Consider the following 10426-nt stretch of genomic DNA (forward strand, 5'->3'; position numbering starts at 1 on the left):
CTGTGCAAGGTGACTATTTCGAAGGAGATGATGTTAAAACATAGGTAAATAACTTATTTTTCTTATTAAACATTGTCTGGGAATTTTTTGATATCACCTCCTATATGTGTGTGTATATATATATCTCCTTCGAAATAGTTACCTTGCACAGCAATACCCCGGTCCCCGCGTTCCCGCCACTTTTGGAATCTGGCCTGGAAGCGAGAAAACTAAATATGGCTTGAAAGTCATAACATGCCGGCAGGAAAATAACATCATTAGGTGAGACAGGCTGACACTGAAGTGGTTTCGCTGACTGACAGGTGACGGTCTCGGTTAGAGCATGCGTGGGCTAAGATTACGCGCCCTCCATTATCAGTTAAAGTTTAGATAGTGTCACGTGACAACTTGCTGGGGTTGCTTGCTGGAGCCTAGCAGCGGGAAGTTTAGACAGTGTCATGTGACAACTTGCTGGGGCTGCCTACTGGACCCTAGCAGCGGGAAATTTAGACAGTGTCACGTGACAACTTGCCGAGGCAGCCTGCTTGAGACTAGCAGCAGGTATAAAAAGGGGAATTTGACAAGAGAGTTAGTCGGACGCTGACACTGGTTGATGCTGCATCGAAGAGGCCAGGGAATAGAAGAAAGAAGAAATGCACCCAACACCAGAGCTGAAGACACCTTCGAAAGGGGGGGGGGGGGCGCCACGTCAAAACGGTAGAGAAGTAGGGGCCGAAACCGGACGTGGTTCCTCCTGATGATGTCTTGAGCTAACTGGATCCTATAAAGGAGCTGTTGTGGTAGCAGACCACGAAACATGGTTGAAATTCCCCTATATATATATACATACATACATACATATATATATATATATATATATATATATATATATATATATATATATATATATATATATATATATATATATATATATATATATATATATATACATATATACATATAATGCATACATATATAATAACATACACACACACAGACACACACACTCACACACACACACACACACACATATATAATTCCAAGAGAGTTAGAGGTTGTGAATCCAACCACCTAAGGGATAATATCTATCCAATATACTGCTGGTAGAATACCCATTTATTAATACACAAGTGTTTTTTCATTGCATGGCAATTACACTACTGAATGTAATAAATGGGTGAAGGTAAAACGTTTTTTTACCCTTAATTTATACGGCAATAAGAAAATGGAGGGGATCAAGATAAGATAAGGTACTTGGGTGTATGTGTTTCTGGGCTTCGTCAGAGTACCTTAAACTTATCTACCAAAAACTTTAGTTCACTGAAGGGATGGAGGTAGAGTGGAGTGCTATGGCTTCTTGGCTGAAACAGCTGTAAGATACTATCCTACTTTCTATGCTCTACGTAATATATTTCAATAATTACTGGTATTTTTATATATTATATATGTAAAGCATAATGTTATACATATATTATATTGTTATAATTGCATATTTTTTTTGAATAAATAAATAGACATAATATAATGTCTAAAAGTTGATCAACACCACCTCTTGATCCCCTCCATTTTCATTTTTCTGTACACACACACACACACACACACACACACACACACACACACACACACACACACACACATATATATATATATACATACACACACACACACACTCACACACACACACACTCACACACACACACACACATATATATATGCATAAAAATGGAAAACAAAAGAATAAATTGAAGAATTATAAATTCAATTCAATTTGAATATTTAAGCAGATGTGTCTGATGAAGCATCGTTACATATTTAAACTTATATGTTTATTCTAGAAAAACTTCGTTCTATTAATGAAGTGGAAACAGCTGTAATTAATGAGATGAGACTTTTGTTTGCATAAAATATTCAAAATGGATTGAATTTATAATTCTTCAATTTATTCTTTTGTTTTCCATTTCATATTTATATTTATAAATAAACTGTATGTTCATTTTTTTTATTTATCTATTGGAACAACATTGTTATTGTTATTGTTGGCACTCCTTCGCTTACGACGTCGAGGGTTCCAGTTGATCCGATAAACGGAACAGCCTGCTCGTGAAATTAACGTGCAAGTGGCTGAGCACTCCACAGACACGTATACCCTTAACGTAGTTCTCAGGGATATTCAGCGTGACACAGTATATATATATATATATGTATATATATATATATATATATATAATCAAAAAATAAGCAACACGGATTTCAAAGGTGATTGCAGTACGCACGTTTCATGCTACTCCAATTTATTTTAGTAATGCGAGCATTACATTAAATGCAATATGAAGAGCAATCGTCAGCTGCACGAAAATGCAGAAAATTACTGTAGAAAAGACATATTATAAATGTGGCAACATTTCAAATCCAAGTGGGAGAGAGAATACATAAAAATCCAAATGTGAGGAAGAATACATAAATCCATCTTGACATAGCCGAGTCTATCAGGATAGTAATTGATTCTAGACAAAAGTTTTAACTGTCTCAGATTTTATTGTTTCTTATCTAGTGGTGATAGCATAAGGGACAATTACTTCTAAAGAGAGGGAAGGTGTAAGCAGTATGCATGGACAAGGCTATAAAATGTATTAGAATATAAAGGTTTCACTGGTCAGAGTAGTATCAGGTCATTTTACTACTATCAAAATGTTGAGGAATTAATGTTGAGGAATTACAACCCTAGGTATTTGGGTCAAATAGGTTTTTTTCTTTTAGTCTGAATAGAGTAACAGTATAGTGGTACAGATAACAATAATACCTTAACCAATATTTTCACAATAAGAGGTATGTTAATAAAATAAATAAAATGAGATGTAATTATTTTCCACAAAAATCATGAAATAATGTCAGTATTGAATTCAGGGGCTCTGGATAGGGTGTAAAATTTAAGGATATTAAGTATATAGTGATCATGAAAACTATTTTGAATTATCTTAAAAAAATTTTTTAGCTGGAGATAAGATAATGATACTATTTAGGAGACACATAGGTAAGCTTTATTTATATAATGTGAATAAAAAATACAAATTATTATCGGATTTATATTAGTTTATAATAATGTGTTTACTAAGGTTTAAGGGACTGAAAAAAGAAAGGATGTTAGGAAATAACAAGGATATTCAATACAGGAACCTGATGATTGATTTAAGTAGATTAGATGTTAAGGTGAGAGATCAGGAATATATGTTATAAAGGTTCAATTACCAATATAAATATGTGCTAATTGATAGTCCTAGATGACCATAATAGAAGTAAAGTACTATAATTTGATAACTTTAGTTACTTAATAAAGGCCTATTTTTTAAAAAATTTAAAAGTGCGAGTAGAGCAGTGTACACATGATACCCTAAGGTCTAATCTATTATTGATTAGATTAGGATTATTTCTAAGTTTTAAAATTTCATATATTTCCATAGAACACAATTCACATCCATATCTATTATTTCTATAAGGTTGAGCTTTTCTTATAATTTCCCATTTAAGGCTAAAATTAATACCTTTATCTTTTAACTCCCAAATTTTACTTGCCAATGTCGTACTATTTGCCTTATGTCTAAGTCTAAACGAAGACCTATGGTTATATATTCTCTGTTTCAGGTTAATACTACATCCTATATAAATATAATTCTCGGTTATTGTACTAATGATGCATCTGTACAAAAAATTTATGAATATTTTACAAAAAAATTTCCTTTCTTCCCACAGATATAGTAGAATCTTCTCTTGTCATACAGTCAGAATTTCTTACTCTACCCTTCCTAATGTAGGTACAATCATAGCTAGGTTAAACAAAAAGAACATCTAAATGAAGTTATAAATAGTGGTCATATGAATACACATAATAATCTAGCAAATACCAATAATGATGCTACTAATAATTATACAAATAGAAGTGAAAATAATAATGGCAAAAGAAATTATGAAGATAATAACAATATGCTTAGTCCTACCAACCATAATTTCAACCAACAAATAGAATGCAACAGTAATGACGTTGCGGTTTTAACTGAAGTTGATGATAGGCCCAACTCCAATAGAAATAATAGTGATCAAGGACCTAGTTCATATAATATCAATATGCCTAATGTTGAAGGAATAAGTCCAACTTATAGCACATCAAGAAATGAATTAAATAATGATGGTAATAATCAATATATACCTAATAGTGGAATTGAGGAATTGATAAATGATATTAGTGTAAATAATTGTAGTAATAATAATAATAGAGATATTAGAAATAATATAGGTGGAGTTGATAACCCCATCATGTGCAACTGTAGAAAAAAGTCCCATTGTCCTTTATTTGGATTTTGTTGCACCTGTAACATAGTGTACAGATGCATCATTAGTACAATAACCGAGAATTATATTTATATAGGATGTAGTATTAACCTGAAACAGAGAATATATAACCATAGGTCTTCGTTTAGACTTAGACATAAGGTAAATAGTACGACAATGGCAAGTAAAATTTGGGAGTTAAAAGATAATGGTATTAATTTTAGTCTTAAATGGGAAATTGTAAGAAAAGCTCAACCTTATAGAAATAATAGATATGGATGTGAATTGTGTTCTATGGAAATATATGAAATTTTAAAACTTAGAAATAATCCTAATCTAATCAATAATAGATTAGACCTTAGGGTATCATGTGTACACTGCTCTACTCGCATTTTTAAATTTTTTAAAAAATAGGTCTTAAGAAGTAGCTAAAGTTATCAAATTATAGTACTTTACTTCTACCATGGTCATCTAGGACTATCAATTAGCACAAAATTTTAAATTGGTAATTGAACCTTTATAACATATATTCCTGATCTCTCACCTTAACATTTAATCTACTTAAATCAATCATCAGGTTCCTGTATTGAATATCCTTGTTATTTCCTAGCATCTTTTCTTTTTTCAGTCCCTTAAACCTTAGTAAACACATTATTATAAACTAATATAAATCTGATAATAATTTTTATTCACATTATAAAAATAAAGCTTACCTATGTGTCTCCTAAATAGTATCATTATTTTATTTTCAGCTATAATTTTTAAGATAATTCAAAATAGTTTTCATGAACCCAATATACTTAATATCCTTAAACTTTACACCCTATCTATAGCCCCTGAATTCAATACTGACATTATTTCATGATTTTTGTATAAAATAATTGCATCTCTTTTTATTTATTTTATTAACATACCTCTTATTGTGAAAATATTGGTTAAACTAATATTGTTATCTGTATAACCATACTGATACTCTATTCAGACTAAAAGAAAAAAATCCTATTTGACCCATATACCTAGGGTTTTAATTCCTCAACATTTTGATAGTAGTAAAATGACCTGATACTACTCTGACCAGGGAAACCTTTATAATCTAATACATTTATAGCCTTGTCCATGCATACTGCTTACACCTTCCCTTTCCTTAGAAGTAATTGTCCCTTATGCTATCACCACTAGATAAGAGACAATAAAATCAGAGACAGTTAGAACTTTTGTCTAGAATCAATTACTAGCCTGATAGACTCGGCTATGTCAAGATGGATTCATGTATTTTTCCTCCCACTTGGATTTTTATGTATTCTTTCTCCCACTTGGATTTGAAATGTTGCCACAATTATAATATGTCTATTCTACTGTAATTTTCTGTATTTTCGTGCAGCTGAAGATTGCTCTTCATATTGCATTTAATGTAATGCTCGCATTACTTAAATAAATGGAGTAGCGTGAAACGTGCGTACTGCAATCATCTTTGAGATCCGTGTTGCTTATTTTAATTTTTTGATCACCTATCCTTTTGGAATGGTTTTTGTATAATACCATACCATACGATATTCTGGTGCCTACGCATAAGCACCATATTCAATCTTGAATCTAAATCTAAACCTTCTATATATATATATATATATATATATTGGAGTTTTAATGGTAGCAGCTGATGAAGGGGATGTTTCTATGTGGCCTGCTTGTTTGTTGCACCTTGTTTACCATTTTGTCCTTGTTCTTTTGCCACGTCATGTACCCAGTTATGTATCTATATGTACATGTAGATGAACGTATATACATACACGTACATATATATGCATATACTCATATATTGTTTATATATATATATATATATATATATATATATATATATATATATATATATATGTAATACAAATGATATATGAGCATATGCATGCATATATACATATATGTACATACCTACATCTACATGTATATATAGATACATATCCCGGTACAGGACGTCAAAAAAATAAACGGATCAAAAAGTACATAAACGGACTTTGTTTACAGACAACAGAACAAACACATAGGAAAACAGACAAGCCACTTAAGGAATTTTTCCTTCATCAGCTGCCTCTATTCTAAACTAGGCGTTATCTATCTATCTATCTATCTATCTATCTATCTATCTATCTATATATATATATATATATATATATATATATATATATATATATATATATGGAAAAAAGACAAAGTAGAAAATGCTAAAATACTTTTATAAAGAACATTACAGAACCGGTTTCGATCCTTGAGATCTTTTCAACAGTAAATATGAATAATAGATTTTTGAAAAATTATTGAAAAATTAAATTTTGGTAAATTTAAAAGAAAAGTCTTTTTAAAGACATATTTGTATAGTATTTTTCTTGCTTCTGCCTGTCTCTGTCTCACTTGTTAACTCTTGTGGGTTTGAAGACACACACACACACACACACACACACACACACACACACACACACACACACACACACATATATATATATATACATACACACACACACACACTCACACACACACACACACATATATATATGCATAAAAATGGAAAACAAAAGAATAAATTGAAGAATTATAAATTCAATTCAATTTGAATATTTAAGCAGATGTGTCTGATGAAGCATCGTTACATATTTAAACTTATATGTTTATTCTAGAAAAACTTCGTTCTATTAATGAAGTGGAAACAGCTGTAATTAATGAGATGAGACTTTTGTTTGCATAAAATATTCAAAATGGATTGAATTTATAATTCTTCAATTTATTCTTTTGTTTTCCATTTCATATTTATATTTATAAATAAACTGTATGTTCATTTTTTTATTTATCTATTGGAACAACATTGTTATTGTTATTGTTGGCACTCCTTCGCTTACGACGTCGAGGGTTCCAGTTGATCCGATAAACGGAACAGCCTGCTCGTGAAATTAACGTGCAAGTGGCTGAGCACTCCACAGACACGTATACCCTTAACGTAGTTCTCAGGGATATTCAGCGTGACACAGTATATATATATATATATATATATATATATATATATATATATATATATAATCAAAAAATAAGCAACACGGATTTCAAAGGTGATTGCAGTACGCACGTTTCATGCTACTCCAATTTATTTTAGTAATGCGAGCATTACATTAAATGCAATATGAAGAGCATTTAATGGCCCTGCTCAGTATGTAGAAAAGGAATAGGTAGTAACTCTATAAGATGTACCCGGTGCAAGCTATGGACACATAAGAGGTGCAGCAACATCAAAGGCAGGTTAACTAGCAAGTTAGTTTTTGTTTGTGGCAGATGTTCAGGTGCAATAAAGACTGCAAATAAACAGAAAACAACTTCTATCTCATTCCAGGGTGAAAAACTAGAGGTAGTCGATAGCTTCCGCTATCTGGGCGACCAAGTTAGTAGTGGGGGTGGGTGCGCTGAAAGTGTAGCTGCTAGAATAAGAATAGCCTGGGCAAAGTTTAGAGAGCTCTTACCCCTGCTGGCGACAAAGGGACTCTCACTCAGAGTAAAAGGCAGACTGTATGACGCATGCGTACGAACAACCATGCTACATGGCAGTGAAACATGGGCTGTAACTGCTGAGGACATACGTAAGCTCGCAAGGAATGAAGCCAGTATGCTCCGTTGGATGTGTAATGTCAATGTGAATACCCGTCAGAGTGTAAGTATCTTGAGAGAAAAGCTGAACATTAGAAGCATCAGTTGTGGCGTGCAAGAGAGACGATTGCGCTGGTATGGACATGTGGTGAGAATGGAGGAGGATAGCTGCGTGAAAAAGTGCCACACCCTAACAGTTGAGGGAACCCGTGGAAGAGGTAGGCCCAGGAAGACCTGGGCTGAGGTGGTGAGGCAAGACCTTCGTACATTGGGCCTCACCGAGGCGATGACTACTGACCGAGACCTTTGGAAATGTGCTGTGCGTGAGAAGACCCGGCAAGCCAAGTAAGATCGTTGCCAGTGCCCCTGGACTGGTTCTTGTGCGGGTGGCACATGAGATGCACCATTTTGAGCGTGGCCGTTGCCAGTACCGCCTGACTGGCTCCTGTAGGATTTTCGAGCGAGATCGTTGCCAGTGCCCCTGGACTGGCTTGTGCGGGTGGCACATAAAAGACACCATTTCGAGCGTGGCCGTTTTCGTGCGGGTGACACGTAAAAGCACCCACTACACTCTCTGAGTGGTTGGCGTTAGGAAGGGCATCCAGCTGTAGAAACTCTGCCAAATCAGACTGGAGCCTGGTGTTGCCATCCGGTTTCACCAGTCCTCAGTCAAATCGTCCAACCCATGCTAGCATGGAAAGCGGACGTTAAACGATGATGATGATGATGATGATGATGCCTAATGTTGAAGGAATAAGTCCAACTGATAGCACATCAAGAAATGAATTAAATAATGATGGTAATAATCAATATATACCTAATAGTGGAATTGAGGAATTGATAAATGATATTAGTGTAAATAATTGTAGTAATAATAATAATAGAGATATTAGAAATAATATAGGTGGAGTTGATAACCCCATCATGTGCAACTGTAGAAAAAAGTCCCATTGTCCTTTATTTGGATTTTGTTGCACCCGTAACGTAGTGTACAGATGCATCATTAGTACAATAACCGAGAATTATATTTATATAGGATGTAGTATTAACCTGAAACAGAGAATATATAACCATAGGTCTTCGTTTAGACTTAGACATAAGGTAAATAGTACGACAATGGCAAGTAAAATTTGGGAGTTAAAAGATAATGGTATTAATTTTAGCCTTAAATGGGAAATTATAAGAAAAGCTCAACCTTATAGAAATAATAGATATGGATGTGAATTGTGTTCTATGGAAATATATGAAATTTTAAAACTTAGAAATAATCCTAATCTAATCAATAATAGATTAGACCTTAGGGTATCATGTGTACACTGCTCTACTCGCACTTTTAAATTTTTAAAAAAATAGGTCTTAAGAAGTAGCTAAAGTTATCAAATTATAGTACTTTACTTCTACCATGGTCATCTAGGACTATCAATTAGCACAAAATTTTAAATTGGTAATTGAACCTTTATAACATATATTCCTGATCTCTCACCTTAACATTTAATCTACTTAAATCAATCATCAGGTTCCTGTATTGAATATCCTTGTTATTTCCTAGCATCTTTTCTTTTTTCAGTCCCTTAAACCTTAGTAAACACATTATTATAAACTAATATAAATCTGATAATAATTTTTATTCACATTATAAAAATAAAGCTTACCTATGTGTCTCCTAAATAGTATCATTATTTTATTTTCAGCTATAATTTTTAAGATAATTCAAAATAGTTTTCATGAACCCAATATACTTAATATCCTTAAACTTTACACCCTATCTATAGCCCCTGAATTCAATACTGACATTATTTCATGATTTTTGTATAAAATAATTACATCTCTTTTTATTTATTTTATTAACATACCTCTTATTGTGAAAATATTGGTTAAACTAATATTGTTATCTGTATAACCATACTGATACTCTATTCAGACTAAAAGAAAAAAAATCCTATTTGACCCATATACCTAGGGTTTTAATTCCTCAACATTTTGATAGTAGTAAAATGACCTGATACTACTCTGACCAGGGAAACCTTTATAATCTAATACATTTATAGCTTTGTCCATGCATACTGCTTACACCTTCCCTTTCCTTAGAAGTAATTGTCCCTTATGCTATCACCACTAGATAAGAGACAATAAAATCAGAGACAGTTAGAACTTTTGTCTAGAATCAATTACTAGCCTGATAGACTCGGCTATGTCAAGATGGATTCATGTATTCTTCCTCCCACTTGGATTTTTATGTATTCTTTCTCCCACTTGGATTTGAAATGTTGCCACAATTATAATATGTCTATTCTACTGTAATTTTCTGTATTTTCGTGCAGCTGAAGATTGCTCTTCATATTGCATTTAATGTAATGCTCGCATTACTTAAATAAATGGAGTAGCATGAAACGTGCGTACTGCAATCATCTTTGAGATCCGTGTTGCTTATTTTAATTTTTTGATCACCTATCCTTTTGGAATGGTTTTTGTATAATACCATACCATACGATATTCTGGTGCC

This window comes from Octopus bimaculoides, chromosome 10, assembly GCF_046866305.1.
Source record: "Octopus bimaculoides isolate indiv1 chromosome 10, ASM4686630v1, whole genome shotgun sequence".
NCBI classification, from domain to species: Eukaryota; Metazoa; Mollusca; class Cephalopoda; order Octopoda; family Octopodidae; genus Octopus; species Octopus bimaculoides.